Source organism: Mus caroli, unplaced genomic scaffold, assembly GCF_978045245.1.
Source record: "Mus caroli unplaced genomic scaffold, Mus_caroli_1 scaffold_3, whole genome shotgun sequence".
In the NCBI taxonomy this organism is placed as follows: domain Eukaryota; kingdom Metazoa; phylum Chordata; class Mammalia; order Rodentia; family Muridae; genus Mus; species Mus caroli.
In genome coordinates, this window is record NW_028227258.1 from 56,174,106 (window position 1) to 56,195,861 (window position 21,756).

The window sequence follows — 21,756 nt, forward strand, 5'->3', positions numbered from 1 at the left end:
ACAGAAAATTGAAAAAGAGAGGGCATATTCACTCTGTCAGACTCGTAATAATGTGCACCGCACAAACATCAAAACTCACTCACTCGAGCAAGCTTATGGCCCCTCCCCACAGCGTGTGCCTCATCACGATAGCTCTAAAGACCACACTTCTGCAACTGCACCGCAGCGTCGACGGACCGCCAATCACTGGGAGGGACTTAAGGCTCTGTCATCTCATTGTGTGATTTTGCTTAGTTGTTTAGAGACTTTTCCAAAAGTTTACAGGGGTTAAACATTTTTCTGATATTCCAGGGATTTGAGATTGTTTTTCAATAATAGATTTTTTTAAATAAAAGTAGCTCTCGGCATCAACAGATTGCTATTACTTTATGGTCAAATTCTCGAAGCCCATGGTAAGAGGACACTACCGGTTTTCTGCTAAGCTGATATAACAAGTTTGGCAATCAGCACTGTGAAACACACATCTGGTGTGTGCATCTGATTAAATAATAGTTAAATCCTCTTGTCTGGGGAGAAATCTACAAAAACCAGTTTCAGTGTTCACAAAAAATTCTGAGCACGGCTAAGAGATTTCAAACTGTCAGCCCCAATCTCTTGTTTGTTGTGCCGAGAGCTTTCTTGAGAATCGTTTTTTTTTTTTTAAGGCCAGATCTCTGTTCCTCCAGAAAGAGTTCTGGGATTAACTAGTGATGTCTGCCTTAGGTATAGGATAGAAGTTTAATAATAGCATGTTTCCTATTTACCCTTTTGTTAGATCTGTGGCATTGAAAAATGAAGAATTTCTATTTTTGACTACTTAGCAGTTTTTCGGAAAGTCCCCAGTATGCAGTGACTTAGAACTTTCATCTACGTTACATCTAAGTCTATCTGAGGGAGGGTTACTAGTCCATGCTTATCTTGTTACATGGCAATTATTTCCAAAACTTTGTGGCTTAAAACAGTTTTATTATGCTTACAGAACCTATTTAGGCCCTTGGAGAGCCCATGTATAAATAGTTCCCCACACCCGTCCTAAGCTTGGAAAGATCTAGAGATGATGAGTAACTCTGTGGTAGAGGGAAGAAGCCACCAGCCTTGCTCACTCGAGTGTCTGCTGATTAATGCTGGCTGTCATAATGCCTTTACTGGGGCTGCTGACTAGAGCACCCACACACGTGGTTGCCTGTGTATCCTCCCTACTTGACTAGGATCTGAGACAACCACAGGAAGCTACCTTCCTTGTACGGCCTAGCTCGTGGTCTAACTTTAGTCATAAACTCCTAGATGCCACTGCAGGGAAGAGGCTGCCTACCTCTACAGGGAAGCAAATGCCAGGCTTGCATGGTAAGAAGAGCATTAGGTAGGGTAGGAGATACGGGTGGAGCCATTTGTAGAATACACAGTCTGCTGCAACCAGTTGGCAAGTGAGCCAGCCACTTCATCTAACACACTTTGGAGCGTCTTCTGCTCCCTCACTGTTACTTACCTAAGAGTAATAAAAGCTCAATTCATTTGTGAATATTAAAAAAAATGGTTAACAGCGAGAGATCACACTTTAAGGAAAAATTAAAAATTCTTAAATGATGGTATGAAAACTTATATTAGAAAACAGCCTGCATCAGAAAAGTCCTTTGCCCTGAAAGATATTTCAGTCTGCAATATACAACACTTGCTAATAGTTGCTGAGAGTTTGCTTTCCCAGGCAATAGCATAACAAGACAGACTAAATATCCACTTGACTTAGAGGACTTTACTCTCGGCACCGTAATGGCTTGTTGTAGGGGCCCTGTGTATCGTAGGTGGGTTAGCATCAGCTCTGGTTGGTGTCCCTCCCTTCCCAAGTTGTCCTTAACCTGAAAATTGCTAATCTACTCTAATATATGAGGCTGCAAAACAGTCTTCAGAATTTGTTTCCTAGGCTACTCTTTAAAAGGTTTACATAATGGATTAAAAGGAAAAAAGAGATTGCATAGACCGTTGCTATTGGAACCCCAGCAGCTAAGATTTTGCATGTTTATTCATGGAGACACTGTCTCTAGTTAACTGATTGTCTCTTGCACTGACAACACTCACTCTGAAGGCCAGGAGCCCCTCTCCTGATAAGAGCAGAGGAATGTTAGACAGGATAACTTGAGAAAGGAAGAAAGCCACGCTTGGCTGGCCCACATAAGGGCATGTGAGCATGTGTGTGCATGTGTGTGTTGGTATGTATGTGTGTGTGTGTGCATGCATGTTTGTGTGTATGTATGTGCATGCATGTGTTGGTGCATGTGTGTATGTGCTCGCGTGTGTTGTAGTGTTCATGTGTGTGTGCATATGTGTGTGCATGTGTGCATGTGTGTGTTGGAGTGTCTATGAACATGGCTACTCACACTCTTGCCCAACACTGCCTTCACAACAGGTACCTCCCACACTTAGGAAGAAAGTGTGAGTTGAAAATGGGTGTCTCTGAAGAGTAGTATGATGATCCCTTCATCTTTTGTGTTCACAATTAACTTGGGGCTGAGAGTGTACCTTGAGGAAGGAGTGTGAGAACAAGGAATGGTTTCTGCCCTGGGGCGACACAACATCTAAGGAGCGTGCTGCAGGAGAGACAGCACTGTGGGTGGATAGGGAGGGTGGAACAGGGGAAGCAGAAACCTTTCCCGTCATTCATCTGAGCAAGACCAGGAATCAGGTGCCAATAGGGATGGCCTGGACAGGAGGCTCTCGACTTATAAAGAAGTAGATTCTTTAAGATCAGTAACATTTCCCAAAGGGAAATAAAGTTGCAAGTGCCAGTAATTCTGCCGGATCAACTGGAAAAAGCCAATGTAACTCCTTAGGTGCAGGCAGCAGTGACTGACAGCCTTGCCACTGTGTATAACAGTGTCTCGGGGGTAGGTTCATATTTGCCACTTGGCTGGTGTGTGTGTGTGTGTGTGTGTGTGTGTGTGCGCGCGCGCGCGCGCTGAAACAATCTCTCATGGGATCTCTCAGTAGGTGCTCCCTAACTCCTCTAGCCGGCTAATAGTGCTTCCCGGTACCTACGGTCTTCCAGCACAATGTAAGTGATGGGGAATTTTTAAAAAGTTCCTGATTTTATTTCTAAGATTTGTTTTATTTTTTTTTTAACCATGCATATGCTTGTGTGTGTCTCTGTGTGTATGCCCATGCAGGCCAGAAAAGAGGATCTCAGGTTGCCTGGAATAGGAATGGCAGGCAGTTGGGAGCCTCTAACATGCGTGCTAGAAACTGAGCTCAGGGTCTCTGGAAGAACAGGAAGTGCGCCTAACCGCTGAGCCACCTCTCCAGCCCTGAGTACCTGTTTACAAGGGTCCCAACTGTGCCACTCCCCTCTACTACCCACCTTATAAACGTCAGGAGAACAAAGCTCCCTTCCCAACCTGCGTGGACCTGTGAGATGGGCTGAGGTTGGATCCCACAGGAGGAAGGGACAGAGATAGACCTGTGGCTCTCCTGCATGTCAGAGCCTTCTCCTGGTGCTGTTGGACTTCTGCTAACCCACCAACCAGAACCGCAGAACAGAGGTAATCCCGTAGCATCTTTCACGTCTGAGATCCCAGAAAACACTCATATTTATTGAAAGCTGTTAAGCATTAATAAAAGAGGAAAACCCACAGGCCCAGCATGCATTGTGTTAGTTTAAGGTTCATGACTCCATCACCCAGGACCTGTAGACAGTAAGAAAGCAGAATCCAAGACACAGAAGAGTGACACTGTAAATCCCAATGCCAGGTCGTTGGGCTTATGGAGTGTAGCAAAATACCTTGTAAATGGTATCATCAAGTATGCTCCTAGGCAAGCCACCCAAGAGGTCACAGGAGAGGAAGACTCCCAGGTCAGCTGACCTGTTTCAGTAATATGCTCTACTCCGTTCACTTAACACCTAGAGCAAGAGAAAAGAAAGGAGGAGGCAGCTGTGAGCCTCTCGCATGGCTCCCTTAGGCGGGGTTTTAAGTGGGGAGGAAAGCCTACGTCCTCATTCCTGGTTTGTGCAATGCCCTCCCCCATCCCCCAGCCTGTCTCACTGATGAGGAACATTACGGACGGCCAGCTCTGGGGCAGGTAATTGTATGTGTCAACTTACTTAGGTCACAATATGCAGCTGTGTGATTTTTTTTATTCTAGATATTTCTGCAAGGGCATAGTAGGGGCAAGATTAGAGTTAAAAATCAGTGGGGCTCTGCAAAAAGCAGCTTTCTCTCTGTAATGGGAGTGTAAGTCATCCAAGTAGAATTGAGTCCACGGACAGTCTACTTTGGCTGCTTCCCCTCCACTGGCGCAGTGTATGGGCTGCCCTCCTGCCCCCACACTGATGCTCTCAGCCACACTCTGCCATCGCCTGACTCTCCATCTCTGTCCCTTGCTGCCTGTGGTTTATTTGAGGTCAAGGCTGGGCTTGACTCACACACTGGCACCGTAGTCAGCATTCAAGAAAATATTTGTGGAATGAGTAAATCGATGACCAGCACCCAGCCAACCTGGAATGAGAGGTTGAACCGAGAGCTGAGAGCCTCAGGCAGAGTCAAAGCCAGCTGTGGGGCAGTCAGCAAAGGAGGCTGTGCAGCTAGCTAGTGGGTACTTTCCTGAACTCTCAGACTTCTGTACGAACTCAGGGCCTGCCTCTATTAGAAGTAAGCATTTCTAACTCCTCCACAGAGAGGCAGACAATCTTATTAAACACCCACATGTCAGATTTCAAATATTTACACATTATCTTGCCATGGAACATGTTTTCCACCAGCAACACTAGTGAGACTCCATTCTAGTATGCACACCGTTGCCAGAGCAGTGTTCTCCAAAACCTGCTCACAAGCTGTTTGCTAGCACCAAGTCTGTCTACTCAGCTTCCCGCGGCCACCACATTTTGGAGATTCTGATGGAAGTCCACGGTCTTCTTAGTAAGTTTGCATGTGATTATAGGGCAAGGGATTGTAGGCCACCCTCCCTCTGGTGGTTCCTCTGTACCTCAGGTAAACTATTCCTCTGGGCTCCCTCTCCCCGCTCCCTCTCTGTTCTTTCCTTCCTAGCTCTGGGCAAGCATCTTCCCCCTCTTTTCCTGACTCCGCTCTTTTTCCCACACCCCAAACACACCTTGTGTATTCCCACCTTTGAACTTGAGAGTTGAGGTACTGAAGTTCCTTTAAAGTGCCCTGGGGACAGGAGCTGGGCTCTGGCAGCCCACGCACAGCCAGGGCAATAAAAGTTGAGGGAACAGCCACAACACGTTCTGCCACATAGAGGCAGCCCCACCCACCAGGCACTCTGGGCAGCAGCTGAGGCTTCTGACTTAACACCACGTCTTCACCTTGCTCCCTAGGTCCTTCCTGGTTCACACTTCCACAAAGATTTGGCCCTAGGAGAATGTTCACTCTTTCTACCTATTTGCTTAGTTAAAACAACAACAACAGCAACAGCAACAACAACAACAACCTTCCTCCCCCCACCAAGGACTGGGTGTGTGGTGCAGTATAGAGTGGATGCCTAGCATGCACTAAGCTCTGGGTTCTTTCCCAGCATGGGGGAGGGGCTAGGAGTGGGGCAAGGAGGGTGTGTGCCACTTGGGTAGGCAGTGGGAGTCTAGTCAGAGTACTGCCTAGGAATTTATCTTACTGTGCAGCGGACAGTTACTTGTAGAAGAGTCTCTGTAGGAGAGCCCTACACACACACACACACACACACACACACACACACATCCCTGGTGTCAAAGGTAGGAAGAGACTGCTGAGAGATGGGGGACTGAAAGATAAAGGTGATACTCTAAGAAGGGAAAAGAATTCACAAATTGGTGGGGGCAGAATAAAAGAGGCCTGTGATGGCAACTAGATCCCAGAGTCCCTGAAGAGGTCCAGCTCAGAAAGCTCCAGAGGTAGGACTCGAAGCACACTGGAGTTGGGTTAAGGACACCCACCCCTGCCCCAAGGGGAGGAGGACCCTGGACAGTGTTGAGAGGGTTGATCACCCTTGCTGCCACAACCTGAACTAGCTCTTTGGGCTTTCCGGAAGCCCATGGCTCATACACGTCCATGGTACACCAGATGAAACCTTTGCAACTTGTCCAGGGCTGAGCTCAGCCCCCCTCTGACCTCCCAGCCCCTCACCCACTGCCCTGTTCCCTCAGCTCTGATACTGAGTCATGTCTGCTCTGCTGTGGCCTGTTGCATGGTTTCAGGGACGGCTGGATTTGTTTGGTTATCTTTTGTGTAGGCAGGTGTGTATTCCGATGTGGGTACACAGCTGTACAGGTGCTTGTATGTCTGTGTGTGTCCGTGTGTGTGTATGTGTGGAAGCCAGGGGCAGCCTCATGGGGTTATTTCTCAGGAGCCATCTCAAGAGCCTTGGTTTTAGAAACAGGGTCTTCCCATCAGCTTGGAGCTCTACAACTATGGGAGGTTAGCTCCCAGTGAACCCCAGAGCATCTACTTGTCTCTACTTCCCCAGCACTGGCATTACAAATGTGAGGCACATCCCAGCTCTCTCTGTCAGCATGGGGGATCACACTCATGACAAGCATTTTGCTACTGAAACCCCTCTCTATCCCCCCACCCCACCTGCCTCTTTTTTTTTTTTTGCCATTTTTTGAGATAAGGTCTTGCTATGTAATTCTGGCAGTGTGGAACTCTCTATATACCAAGCTGGCCTCAAACAATCAGAAACCCTCTTGCCTCTGCCTTCTCAATGCTAGGATTATAAGTATATGGTACCATGTCTAACTTTTCCCTATTTATTTCCTTAATTGCTAACCCTTAGGAGACCCTTGAGACACAATCTCTCACTAAACTTAGAGCCGACTCTTTGGGCTAGGTTAGTGGGTCCAAGACCTAGCCTTCTTCCCTTCTCCAAATCCCATAGTGTTGAGGTTACAGGTACAAATGTAGCCAAACACAGTTTCTTATGTCCTTTGTCATAGCATATTACATTGATTTCAATATCTACTTTGGGCTACCTGTACTTTGAAATGCTGCTCAGCATAAAGATGCAGGGACCTCGCTAATAAGCTGAAGGGCGCCTGCTCTCCAGTCTAGGCAAACCAGATAGGCCAAGGTACCTTAACCTATAGGTTACTTTGAGTTTCAACTCCTTCCTGCACCTCAGTTGGCCTACAAATGTTCCCCTGTGGCCAGTGCATCAGATGATACGGACTCTGGGTGTCGTCCCACCAATGGTTTAAAGGTGTGTCATGGTGCATGAAAAGGGAAGCAGGTCTTGCCAATACCTGCTAATGAGAGCAACATTACAGGAACAGCAATAACTATAAACATGAATCCTGCCGGCTTAGCCTCACCCAAGCCTCTCTACAGTCTGAGTTCAGTAGTATCCCATTTCACACAGTATAAAAGGAAGGCACAGAGGGCTTGCCAACAAGGCTGTTTCAGGATTTCTACTGCTGGGATGAAAATGACCAAAAGCACCATGGGGATGGAAAGCATTTATTGGGCTCACATTTCCACATCGTGGTTCATCAAAGGACGTCAGGGCAGGAACCTGGAAGCAGGAGCTGATGAAGAGGCCATGGCTTACTGCTTACTGGCTTGCTCCTCATGGCTTGTTCAGCCTGCTGGGAGCATCTTCTCAGTTGAGTTTTCCTTCTTCATAAACGACTTGAATCAAGTTGACAAAAGCTAGCTATCACAGAGGCCATGCTACTAGAGGAACTCCATAGGCTACCGTGGTCATCCTAGGCCAAGATGAACCAGGAACTACTGATGTCTGAGCCTGGGACTCAACGAACCTGAGAATTGTGGGTGTCTTCCCAGACTCTCCATTCAAGAAAAGGTATAACAGAGCTATAATCTATAAAACCTTCATGTAGAGCATGTGTGTTCTACACTGCCTTGTGCGAGGGCTTCCTCATAGGGTCCATAAGACCCTGGGATGAACTGCTTCTGCCTAACTTCTCGAAGAGGCCCTTGATGGACTAAAACTGAAGAATTTCAGAACTTGGTTAATTTGTTTGGTAATCATGAACTCAAGCATGTGGCTGCAGAGAATAGAGACACACAGAACAATAGGAAAGACTGTCTGCATGTGGACCCTGTAGAGCAGGAAATTCACGTGGGAAAGACTTGCATGCCATTGGCACTGCTGTGCACTACACAAGATCTCCCCAGAAAAGGAGGGCGTGGAGGCCCAAAGCAGCTTCCTGGTCTATCAATGAGGGATTGTTCTGAAACTGGGCTTCTTAGACCCAATAACTCCCCCACAGAGATGCCTATGGGCTCTTCTTGCATTGCCTCAGACTTAACAGGGCCGGTCCAGCTGTTGGGGCAAGGAAGCCAATCTCTACCACTTGAAAACAGAAGGAAGAGGAGATCAAACAAATTCCAGCTGAGGAATGTTCCTGACCAACATTCCTCTGAACTGTTGAGGCTGAAAGCAAGGAAGGTCTGATGTGATATCTAAAGGTATGGGTATTAATTAGGAATGGTGTATCAGTTCTGGCTCATGAACTGTGACAAATATGTTGATGTAATACATTAGTGATGGGAGAAGGTAGATAGGTGAGGGGTTAGAAGAGCATCATACTGTCTCCAACTCCGGTGTAAATCCAGGTCAGTTTTTAAATCTAGTTTGTTCAGGAAGAAGAGGTGCTGCTGACCAGCTTATTTCTAGGTCACTCTCCATTGACAACCCCAGAGCCATCTGTGCAGTTGGCCAGAGCAGGCATCTCCTTGAGAGATAGCAGTTTTAGGGAACTAGGCTTGGTGTCCAGGAGTGTGGGCAACCCTATGCATCAAGATGTTGCAGTATTTGTCTTCATCCTGGGGTCCTGCCCCTGCAATCTTCAAGAGCTAAGTCTGAATGTTACAGATTATAATATTAACATTATAATATTAGCATTTCATGGCTTTCCTCTTAAACAGACCTTCGTGTCTCTATGTGGTAGATGTGGGTGCCATATGTGTGGAGGGTCCATGCACTCACGTACCTGCATACAGAGGATGTCAGGTGTCCTATTGTATCATAATAAAATAAGAGAATAAACTCCACTTTATTCTCTTGAGACAGAATAGAATCTTGCTTGAACATGAAACTTCAGCTACTCTAAGTGGCCATTGAGTTCCCATGATCCATCTGTCTCCACCTGCATGCTGGGATTAAGCCATGATAGGCCATGCCTGGCTTTCATGTCAGTTCTGAGGAGTTGAACTCAGATCCGTATGCTTGAGCAGTAAGGGCTCTTACCCACTGAGCCATCTTCTCAGGTCCTTTCCTCTGTCTTTTCCGTGCCTTGAACACCAACCAACACTTTGGAAACAACTTGTTAAAACTGAGCCAGGCTCTTCAGGCCCCGACTCTGAAGCCTGCTCCTTTACCCTGTGACTTCATCAGTCACCAGTGCAGTGCAGGGGGAGATGCCCAGGGTTCCTTCCCCTTCCTTTTTCATGTCCCATCTAGTCAGCCCAAGGATTCCCTGTTAGCATTCTGTCTAAACTCCACCCCACAGTTACCTGACAACAGCCAGGTATGCTCCTTCCCACAGTTACCTGGCAACAGTCAGGTAGGCCTGGCCCACTGTAAAAGGGGCGGCTTGCCCCCTCCTCACTCTGCTTGCTTCTTTCTTGCCCTCTTGGACTCTTCCTTTCCCCCTCTCTCCATGTGGTCATGGCCAGCCTTTAGTTCTCTACTTTCTCCCTCTCTCTGCCTTTCTCTTTCTCTACTATCCTCTTAACTCCCCCCCACCATGCCCTGAATAAACTCTATTCTATAATATACCATCATGTGGTTGGTCCCTCAGGGGGGAGGATTGCCTTGGCATGGGCCCGCCGAGGCACCCCCTTCTCCCACATCTCACCACACCCCCACAAACACCCCTTATATCCCTTTATCTTTTTATAAACACATCATTCCCTCTCTCTTCATGGCTCTTGTATTCTCTCAGTCTTGCCTTGCTGTCCAGGCTCAGCCCCTCAACCCCCATCCCATCCCACCCCCAACCTGCTGACCACAGCTCCCAACCCTTCTAGTGCTCAATAAAAAAACAGAAACAAGTCACAGTGAAATACTTCAGGCAACCTAAACCCCAACAGGCGTAGGGAACACAATGAACCTACAGCTAAGCAGAAGATATCACTTTACTGATGACATTAAAAGTGCTATGTAACCTCTTTCCTTTTCTCTTAGTCCTTAATTTTATTGATTCAATGTTACACTGAATGATGCTAGCATCAAAGTTGTCACCCCCCCCCCCCCGCCTTAACTTTCTGAATGGTGGGATTGAGTTATTTCACTTTTGCATTACCCACTACCCCGCACACCTTAGTGCATTTAGGGGTCCAGAGATGGGGCTCAGTGGTTAAGAGCTCTCCTAGGTTCAGAATCCAGCACACACCAGGTAGCTCACAACCTCCTATAACTCAAGTTCCAGAGGATCTGACATCCTCTTCTGACCTCTGAGGGCACCCATAGACACATGGTAATAATGTGTGTGTGTGTGTGTGTGTATATATATATATATATATATATATATATATATATATGTGTGTGTGTGTGTGTATATATATATATGTGTGTGTGTGTATATATATATATATATGTGTGTGTGTGTGTGTGTGTATATATATATATATGTGTGTGTGTGTGTGTGTGTGTGTGTGTGTGTGTGTATATATATATATGTGTGTGTGTGTGTGTGTGTATATCATATATATAGGACACATACACTTAAAATAATAATGAAAAATGCATTTGCTCGCTTTTATCAAGCTAAGGAAATGCTCTTCTGTTTCCGGTTTCCACTGTGAACAAGGGTTGGGTTTTACCGAGTGCTGTCAGTACATGTGGCTGCTGGAAAGTTCGTGCAGACACGGTTTTCCTCCATCAGTCTGCTTCTGTGGGGTTTTACAGAAAGACACCCTTTGCTCCTAGTCTAACATGGCAGGGTTGTAATCAGGCGATTAACATGAGCTGATTTACATTCTGTAAAGTTCACGCAGGCCACTGTGTGGAGAATCCATTGTGGAGAGCAAGGGTGAGCAGGGTGAGAGTTGCTAGAGGCTATAGTAGCCCTCCCAGGGACAGGGTAGAGAGTAGAGATGGAGGGAGGGAGGGAGGGCAAAAGAGAGAGAGAGAGAGAGAGAGAGAGAGAGAGAGAGAGAGACAGAGACAGAGACAGAGACAGAGACAGAGAGACAGAGAGAGAGACGGAGACAGAGAGAGAGGGAGGGAGGAGAGGAGAGTGGGGAGAGAGGGGGTCTGTAGCTATAGCACCATTTTAGGAGTGTCTGAAAACTTTGCACCACAGTTTTGCAGGAGGAAGTAAGTCACTGGGGTGGAGGGCTTTGGGAAGTTCTATCAGGTGCCTGTCCCATTCCCGCTCCCTGTTCCTGTTGACCATGTGGTGAACAGATTGTCACTACATGCCCCAGTCACCATGAGGTTCTGAACATGAGGCCCAGAGACTGGGATCAAACCCTCTGAAACCAGAGCTGAAGCAAACCAGAGTCTTTCTGCCTAAGCTCTTACTTTCAGGTATCTGCTGGTGGGCAGTGGTGAGACAGCTGACCACCACTGAGGACTTGCATAAGGAGGGGAGGAGTCAAAGCTCCCTTCAGATGAGTTAGGGTTCAGATGCCAAGGGTGGGTGCCAAGCTTCTGTGAGGAGCTCAAGAATAACCCTGATCTGGATCTGAGCACAGGAAGCCATGGCCAGGGGTATGAATACCAAAGGAGAGAGGGAGATGGAGAAGACAGAAGAAAGACAGTGGTGTGAGAGCCACCGATACATACAGGGCAGAGAAGCTCAGCAGGTTCCAGTGGGATTTCCTAAGGAAGTCTTCCCAAATTTTTGTCACGTGTGTGCACAGATATTTGAGGGGAAACCCAAGGACCATTTGCATACCACATTGAATAAATAAAATATATCCCCAGCTTTCAGGATTCTGTGGAGGAGGGAAGGGCAGCTTTTCTACATACCTCCTCCTGGGACAAGCATCTCTGGACCCAGTCTTGGACCTCTTCCCGTTTCTCTCCATTCTTCCTGTACACCATGAGAGAAAGAACCCTTTCTGTGGCATGCCCCTGTCTCCTTGATTTTCTGCCCAACGTGCATGGCAGCAAAGCATCATGGTCTGAATACTGTATGCCTTGACACACCAGGTTTTGTCTCAGTTTGCTATCTCCTTAGCAGGACTCCCAAAGCTATAAATACTCCCTCTCCCACGCATATTGGACTCATGAGTAACACACACACCCTCAAGGTCTGTAGAGTTCACAGAGGAGAGCACACTCCTTCACCCCTGCCCGAAGGCTTATTTAAAACTAGAGCCGAATTTCAATTACCTTTGCTCAGACAGTTTCTCCACACACCCTCGGAGATAACATTTACAAATGACATTGAGAGTCCTGGCCAAGAGACCTGAAGACAAAAGTTGGCACGGATGTCAGACGTCAGAGGCTTACCATGGTCTGGGGAATTCCCACCTGGCTTTCCCTGGGCAGCACTGCTAACTTGCAATTTCCTACTTGGGATTTATGGTTGGTGGGGGAAGAGGTAAGATCCTCTCAGTTGTGTGCAATCAGTTGTTCCAATTCAACAAGCCCTTCCCTTCTTTAACAACCACGATGATTCTCAACAAAGGTAATTTTCTGCTTCTCTGACTCAATTCAATTTATCTTTTTAAAAGCAATTAGCGCCCCTTTAAACTTCCTTTATGCTCAGACTAATTGTGCTTAGTTTAGGAGTTAATCCACCCCCTTCCCAACTCCAGTAATATCTAGTTGAAGTACAGGCCAGACCCCAAGTACACATTTTGGTTAACCGTCTCCTTAGCTTTATAATTATTTAAGTTTCCACCTATGGGACAAAGAGGTGGGATCCATTTTTATTTTAAGGCTTTCCAGAGTATAAGGTGCATTTCCAATTAGCTGAACATCAGAGGAGCTGGAAACTGCACACCAGGGGACTTAAATATGCATTAGGAAAAAATTCCACTGCACACTTGAAGCTAGTTGGTAGGCGCACACATACCAGACAGGCCAGGGAACTTGTATTTTTCCTCTGTAAACCAACACTACATATTTACTTAAGCTGGGTAAGGCAATCTGAACTCACCAACATGCTGACCCGATTAGATAGATCTTCTTAGGTGGCAGCCAGCTTTCAAGAAGACCTAGGTGTGATGGGAAAGTAGCTGGCCCCTGGGATGCACCTTGCTTCCAGCGGAGAGAGTTGAAAGAGAATCATAGAATTTTGAGCTCCAGTCATTGCAGTATAGAGATAACCCTGACTTTACAGACTAGCAAACTCGTGAGTGGAAAGGGAATGCTAATGTATTCTTTCCATTGCAGAGACGGATGGTTCTTGACACATGCATTACCTTGGAACAAGCTGAAGAACCGAAGCAACAGAATGCCCCCTACCCCACCAAGAGAGATGTCACTGGCGTGGAGAAGGGCCTAGAGACTGATACTTTTTTTTTAAGATCACATTTATTTATCTGTGTGTATGTGCATACATGTATGTGGGTATGTGCATGCTATGTCATGTTAGGAGATTAAAGGGCAACAGGCAGGAATTGGTTCTCTCCTTCCACCATGTAGACCCAGGGGATAAAACTCAGGTCATATTGGGCTTGGTGGCAAGTGCCTTTACTTGCTGAGTCATCTCTCTTACCCTACACTGGGATCTACCTATCTATCTATCTATCTATCTATCTATCTATCTATCTATCTATCTATCTATCTAGTTATCTATCCATCCATCTAAGTAAGCATCTATCTATCATCATCTATTTATCATCTATCAATCTATCTCTATTTTAAGATTTATGTTTAGCCAGATGCAGTGGTGTGGTAGTGTGGTGGTAATTCCAACGTTCAGGAGGCAGAGGCAGGTGAATCTCTGTGATTTTTGAGGCCAGGCTAGACTATGTAATGAGTTTCAGGCCAGCTAAAGCTATGTGTATATAGCAAGTTCTTCTCTCAAACAACAAAACCAACAAAGATTTATTTTTATTTTAATTATGTGTCTGTGTGTCTATGTTCATATGTAGGTGAAAGCCAGAAAAGGATGTTGGACCCCCTGGAACCAGAGTTACAGGTGGTTGTGAGCTGCCCTGGATGGGTGCTGAGACTTGAATTCAGGTCTTCGAAAGAGCTGCAAGCACTCTCAAGCACTAAGTCACCTCTCTACTACTGACACTAGGTTTTTAAACCTTCCTTTTCCCTACTTTGAGTAGCAGGAGGGCGTAGTAGAGAGGCAACTGAGACATAGGCACACTGGACATATTAACAAGACACTTATTGTAATTCACTTGACCTCACCCACTACCAGCACCAACTCTCCAGTTAAAAGAGACTTATTGAAACTCAACCCCCAGACTTTCCTGTTGATTTATAACTTATAGCATTCTTTTCTTCTTTAGCGGAGAGGCCTGGAACTGATTTCAACTTGGCTCCTGGGGCCAGTGTATTCATTTGGTAAACAGAGAATGGCCTTGCTGAAATGTTGTAGAGGTTGTTGGAGCCAAAAGAATCATCTCATCTCCCAGGAACCAATTAGAATCCCTGCATGGCAAAATTCCCAATTAAAAAAAAAAAAGACAAACCAATCCAAAGAAAAACACTCTCTGAATTATTCTGGAACTTTCCACCAGGCTGAGCAGAGTAGAAGGCTCTAGGATAGTTTGTCAGAAAGCTGGGCAGTAGTTTGGCATTGAGTAGTCAAGAGAGAAGTCAGAGTGACCACCCAAACCCAGTCCCATAATGCAACTGGAGGCAGGCAAGCATACAAACACGCATGATGTATTGATGTTGGCAATGGTCTCCACTATGTTTAATGTCAGCAGCCAGCCAACTTAAAAAGCCATCAGTGGCTAAACTCTAAAGTTGCATTGCGAGCTGGTGGGCCCAGTAGGCCTCCTGCTTATTCCTGTGGCCTTGCATCTGTTTGGGGGGGGGTCTATCACCTACTGAAAAGATGATAGATAGAGCTGTGAAATCTAACCCCCCAACTTGCTGACCTTTCTCACCACTTCCAAGTAAACCATTCACCTGACGAAGTTGAAAGTTCCCTCTGTTCAGATGGGTGGTGAGAAAAAGAAAGAAACTTCCTCAACCTGTCCGACTGGTTCTGAGACTTGAACCAGGTCCAACACCTTTATATAATGCATAACCCAGGACATAGGTCCCCAGTTGCACTGACTTTCCACAGCAGCACCCCAAATCCTACAATACACGCCATCCCCCCCCCACACACACATTTGCCTCGCTTCCACAAATCCTAAACGTCTGAGGGCCCAACCAGTATCTTGGGGAGCCACATGTAAGCAAATTATTTTAAGAGAAGCATTTTGTATTTACAAAGACTGGGAAGAGGACCTAAGTGAATGACAATCCTGGGAACAGCCAATTAACTGGTAAATCCCTGTTGTCTGCAAGCTGAACCAGGAGCGAGGGAGGGAGGAGAGAAAGCAGCTGCCGCCCAATTAAACTCAGTGGCTGAGCCGCCCCTGGAGGATTCTCACTTCTGGTTTACCTAAACATATCTGCTTTCTCAGACATCTTAGGGGACTGCGCACAGCAGTAAGCGCTCCACTGATTCCCTTCTTTATTGCTGCTGGCAACTGAGCTAAAATATGCACGCAGACATATTGAAAGGATGGACAGGTTATAAGCCCCCAAATTATACCATTTTTGGAGTTTGGGTAGACCGGAGGGAGGCTGCTGGATCTTGTAATACACCAGACTAAAGAACTAGCCACACACCTACAGCCAGCAGCTGGGGAAGGAGGGCACCCACTTAGCAAGTCTCTGAGAATCCAGCCTACCCTTCAGTTAGTGAGTTTGGAGGACCCAGAATGCCTTGCTCCGGAAATGACAGAAAGATTTTGTTATACAATCCTAGGAGTTGAGCATCCTGGACAGCATGCCTTCTTTGTCTGGATGCTACATAATTTCTAACTTCAATTACTGATCAGAACAGAATCTTCATCTTCAATCAATAAATACCTATAAGACTATAGTTCTCACCCTGTGGATTGAATTATGATTTATAACAGTAGCAGAATTGCAGAGTAGAAATGAAACAATTTTAAGTTGGGGGGGGGGGTCACCACAACATGAGGAACGGTATTAAAGGCCTGAAGCATTGGAAGGCTGAGAAGCACTGCCAGAAAGGCTTCTAACCCATACAGCAAGGCCAACTGCAGCTGTCTCTCTACTGGTCCTGGATCACCTCGGCCAGCATCTTCTGCTTGTCTTAAAAGAACCCCAATATGCAGTCAAAATCTCCTTAGTGCTCACAATCCTGGGACAATTGTTGAAAAAAATTATTTAATTATTTTACTGTTTATTGCAGATCTGTTGAAACACGTGTGACCTTAGAAAAAAATCACCTAGCAGACCTAATGTGCCCATTATTAAGGTCCAGTAACTGAGAGAATTCTCATCCTTCACTTCAATTCTACCCAACTTGAGTTTTTCTAGTGTGTGTGTAGGGAGGATTATAATATTTTAAAGTGATCCAATGGCATCATCTCCTCTCACCCATCTCTCCTTCCATATTCCTTTAACATATAGCCTTGTAGTTGTGGTAATATAAGCCAAGTGCCATTATCACCCATAACATTACCTATATTTTCCTTATCTTCTTTATATTTATCATGAAATCCAGACTGGTTCCAAACTCACTGTGTGGCAGAGGATGGACTTGAACTCAAGATTCTCTTGCTTCCACCTCACAGCTGCTGAGACCAGAGGGACGTGCCATCACATCCGACTCTACGAATTTATAGGATCAAATTTCCAGGTGTCTGCAGCATCTCTGAAATGTCTTCTGTGTGTTTGACTCGTTCAAATTGGAATGTCTGAAAGGATCCATGTCTTGTGTTTGGTTGGGTCATTGGTTTCTTACTGTTATGACAAAATGCTGGACAGAAGGCTATAGTCAGTCTTTTATGGTAGGGAAGACATGGACACAGGAGATGAGACAGTTATAGTAACATCGTGCCAGTAGCCAAGAAGCAAAGACAGAAAAACTCCTCTACACAGAATGGTGGTGCCTGTGTTCAGGGTAGGTCTTCCCAAGTCAGTTAAACCTCTCTGGAAACCCCCTTCCAGTTACACCCAAAGCTATGCCTCCTAAATGATTCTATGTCCTGTCAAGTTGACCATCAAATTTACCCACCATTTTGGTATGTCTCTTTTAATTAACAATGGTTCTCTTTGTTCTTTTAGGACCATTATTTATTGAATAAACTGTATTGCTTCTGCTGCAGAATTTCCCACACTCCGGCTTGGACTCACTGTGTCCTCGTGGTGCCGTGTTCAACATGCTCCCCCAAACTCATTTTCTGTAAGCTGAGGTTAGAGGCTTGATTACATTCAATATTTTTTTTTGGCAAGAATATTCCACAGGTGGAAGAACATTATGTCCAGCTGTTCCACTTTTAGTGAAATTCATCAGCGGTTCAAGTGCTGTGAGCCTAACCTGTCACGCCAAACTCTCCCCCAACTTTTTACCTAATGGTTTGAGCAGCCGACTTGATCATTGACTGGCTCTGAGTCAGGTGGCTTTTTAGTTCCTACGTTCTCCATGAGCTTACTGTGGTTCTACAGAGAAGATATTTTCTTATAAACTACGTAGTTACTGAAAAATACACTCGGTCCAGGAAGAGGTATGATAACTTTATTGTTTCCTTTTCTTTTCACTTTACAAATTTTTCTTTGTTTTCATGTGTGTGAGTTTTAGTCTGCATAAATGTCTATATACTACAGCATGCATAGTGTACCCAGGGATGCTGGAGAAGGGCACTGGATACCCTGAGGTTAGAGTTACAGTTGTGCAGGTGCTAGGAATTTAACTTGGGTCCCTTGGAAGAGCCAGTGCTCTTAACCAATGAACCATTTCTCTCTAGTCCCTACTTTTATTTCCCTTTTTCCTTCCTTCCTTCCTTCCTTCCTTCCTTCCTTCCTTCCTTCCTTCCTTCCTCTCTTTCTCTTCTTCTTCTTCTTCTTCTTCTTCTTCTTCTTCTTCTTCTTCTTCTTCTTCTTCTTCTTCTTCTTTCTCTCTCTCTCTCTCTCTCTCTCTCTCTCTCTCTCTCTCTCTCTCTCTCTCTCTCTCTCGTCAGAATCTCATTATTGTGGCCCTAGCTGGCTTAGACTTCACTATGTAGACCAGGCTAAGCCACAAGTTTAAAAGCGATTCTTGTTTCTGCCTCCCAAATACTGGGATTAAATGCATGTGCCACCCACAACAACTGGCTTAATTTTCATTTTATCTCAACAATTGATGCTTTAAGATTCCCCAAAGGACAGAAGATGACATTTTCTTTCTTGTAGAGGAGGGATAGTATGGTCTCATAAATCTATACAATTTGGTGTCGTTGAATCTAGTCAAGTTACTTTTTCTCATGCTCAGGGCTCTGTCCTCTGGGACCCATCAAAGTCACTGTCCGTTGGTTCTTCTGTGCTGTGTTGTATTTGTTTGACATGATGTAATAGGCTCAGTAAGTTCCTTGAGTTCAGAGGAAACAGGAGATAATCCCCTCTTGGACCTCAGATTTACAATTAGCCACATCTCCAAGGGGGCCTGACTCTCTTTAATGGAAAACAGTAGATGTTACAATCTTGTCTCTAGGGTCTCTTGTTGCTCATCTATCCTGGGCATTTTCAGTGGATAGAACTCAGAAATGCACATTATTTAGAGAATGAAAACCTGAGTTATGAACTTATCTAAGTAAAGATTCTTTTAAAAAATGTTTTATGTGTGTGGGTGTTTTGCCTGCCTGTATGTATGTGTACCATATGCATGTCTGGTGCCCATGGAGATCAGAATAGGGCCTTGGATTCCCTGGAAATGGAGTTAAAGATAGTTGGAACCACCATGTGGGCTCTATAAACTGAGCCCAGGACTTCTGCAAGAACAGCTAATGTCTTAACTACTGAGCCATCTTTCCAGTCCAAATTTAAGTAAAAAATTTACATTAAAAATACACTTTATTTATTTATTTGTAGGGGGAATGCTTGCTTGTGAGATCAGAAGACAACCCATACATGTGTCCTAGGACCGAGCTCAGGTTATCAGGATTGGTGGCAAATGACCCCACTCATTGAGCAAACTTGCCAGCCTGATTATGGTTTTGTTTGATTTTATTTTGTATCCAGTTTCTCTTGTGTGTTTGTCTCTCTCCCCACATCAGCAAATTGGTGTAAAAAACTTTGACCAGCACTAATGGTACTGAAGAGATCTAAGGATTCTTTGTGTCTACGTTTGTTTTCAGGATACAGTGATTCAAAGTCATTTTAAAACTCTGCTCTTTCATCTATAGAATCAACTTGATAAACCGCTCAGTCAGTTTTCAACTTAAAAACATTTTTACTTCCAATTTTTAATCACATCTTAGATTGTCTTATGCCAGGCTGTGTGTCTGCCTCACTGCTGGGGTGTCTGAGCACCACCGGCAAGCTGCTCAGGGGAGGCACAACCCAGTCCTTAATAGGAGTCCCAGTCTGTGTTTTCCTGGGTGAGAAATATCGGAGTCTGAGACAGATGCTATGGTTCCTGCTCTCCTGTGTACCCAGACTCCCTCAGGGCATCTATCTGCCAGAAAGGAAGGGGCTAACTGAGCCCTGGACAGGGGTGGAATCTGGTTTGGTCCTATGTGGAGAGTAGGGAGGGGCTGGAAGAGAGAAGGCCTTCTCAGGGTGATTTAGGCGCAGATCTTTAACGATGAAGGCCTCCTCCTATACTCACCATGCAACCCGCACCCCCATCCTTGATGAAGGAGATGGCCCTTACTTGTCCAAACTGTTTTATTTGATGGTGGATGTATATACCGTACTCAGGGTGCACCAGGGATTAAATACCTTTTGCAGGAAGGATGCCCAGGAAGGGAAGCTCATTGACTAAACACTCGGGGCCTACCTAGATCCCTCAGTATCATGGAGAACGCAGGGTTTTCATGTTACATGGCTGATTGTCATGGTCCTCTCAGTGGGGTATCATGGTTACAGGTTCCAGATCAAGTAGTTTGACAGGGAGCTGGTTCCACACCTGCTGTTCTCAATTCTAAGATTCCCCAGGGGTTGAGCCTGCTCAACCTCATCAGTTCTTCTGTCTGGTGACACAGTCCACTTGCCCCACAGTCTTAGTTGGGGTTTCCATTGCTGTGAAGAGACACCATGACCATGGTGACTCTTATAAAGTAAAATGTTTAATTGGGACTGGCTTACAGTTTCAGAGGTTCAGTCCATTATCATCATGATAGGAGGCATGGCAGTTTGCAGACAGACTTGGTGCTGGAGGAACTGGGAGTTCTACATTTTGATCTGAAGGCAGTCAAGAGAGAGTGTCTCTTCCACACTGGGTGGAGCTTAAGCACTAGGAGCCTTCATAATCTGTCTACACAGTGACACACTTCCTCCATCAAGGGCACGCCTCATAATAGTGCCGCTTTCCATAGGCCAAGCACACTCAAACCACTACATAGATATACAAAAAATGGGGAAGGTACCATTGAATTACCCCTACCTCAGCCCCAGTCCATTACTTGTAAATTATCGTATGGGTGCTGGGGATTGAAATCAGGACCTTACCCTTGTATGGCAGACACTTTACCAATGGATCCTATCTCTACCTTCTAAGCCCTGGGATTATGTCATGCATTATAGGCAAGCGCTCTACCAACTGAGCTACATCCACACCCTAAACTCTTAAATAACATTTTTAACGAGTCTGGAACTCTATGTCTTGGGAGAGAAGACCAGGATTAAAGTACCACTTTCTTCAAGTTCTATCAAGGGTACAGACTATTAATGTGACCTACTGCTATTGATTTTTTAAAAATAAAATTTGAAGTTGGCCTACAAAATAACATGTCTTGTTTCTGTAAAACAGTGAGTTTTGTTATAACATCTTTGTGTGTGTGTGTGTGTGTGTGTGTGTGTCTATACTTTGTTTAAATTCATTCCTTTACCTCCAGGGCTCCTCTCCCCGGCTGGTTCCCTTCCTTTCTACACATTGTCACCCCTTGAACTTTCATATCACATGTATTCAAATTCCCTAACACCCTCTTTTCTCACCTCTGATGCTAACATCGACCCCCTCACTGAGTAGCGCTTGTCAGACTTCGCTGCTCATTTTCCCTCCTCAAGGCATCCATGGGAAGATGAGGTCACTATGTACAGCCCACAGCTAAAGGGTTCATCTCTTCAGGGCTGGAGACTCACACAGATTGCTTAGAATGGGAAGAAGCCCTTTCCTTTATGTTCATTTATTTATTAAAATTGTATGTTTGTGTGGCAAGATGGCTCAGTGGGTAAGGGTGTTTTCTGTTAAACCTGGTGACCTGAGTTTGATCCAAGAATCCATGAGGTGGAGAAAACCAACTCCTGCAAGTTGTTCTCTGATCATGCTCATAACACATGCATGCATGCATATGTACACATACACACACCCCCAAATAAAGGAAAAAACAGTTTAATTGTTTTTTCTTCAACATATGCTCTAATGTATTAATTGAAGCTTGCAGTTACTATGCAGGTTTGACCTCTGGGAGCTTTTCAGTTTGTCTCTGTGTCCCTTAGATATATCTCCATAATGTCTTTTAAAAATAGCACTTTCTTACTCTCTGTCACTGTCAGATGTGCTGGGACTGTCTTCTGCATTTCTTGTCCCATTAGAACCAGTCATTCCTCTGAGAAGCCCTGGTTCCTTTGATTGGAGAATGGTATTAGACACTGTGATCTGAATGGTGTGTTGCTTGTTGCTATGGGGCCCAACATAACACGGAAAGAGAGGTCTGTGCAGCAACCTGTGTGCAGACCCAGTGG

At 45.3% G+C, this 21,756-nt stretch overlaps 2 long non-coding RNA genes across 2 annotated transcripts; one reads left to right on the forward strand and one right to left on the reverse strand.

Moving 5' to 3' along the window:
* The first annotated feature begins 2,653 nt into the window (after positions 1-2,653).
* On the forward strand, positions 2,654-16,652 carry LOC147005480 (uncharacterized). The gene is made up of 3 exons (XR_015046687.1): positions 2,654-3,025; positions 3,138-3,509; positions 13,273-16,652. It is a non-coding gene; the product is annotated as an uncharacterized LOC147005480 (long non-coding RNA).
* On the reverse strand, positions 11,197-13,266 carry LOC147005481 (uncharacterized). The gene is made up of 3 exons (XR_015046688.1): positions 13,037-13,266; positions 12,265-12,340; positions 11,197-11,962 (listed from the first exon to the last, which is right to left on the reverse strand). It is a non-coding gene; the product is annotated as an uncharacterized LOC147005481 (long non-coding RNA).
* Positions 16,653-21,756: the final 5,104 nt, after the last annotated feature.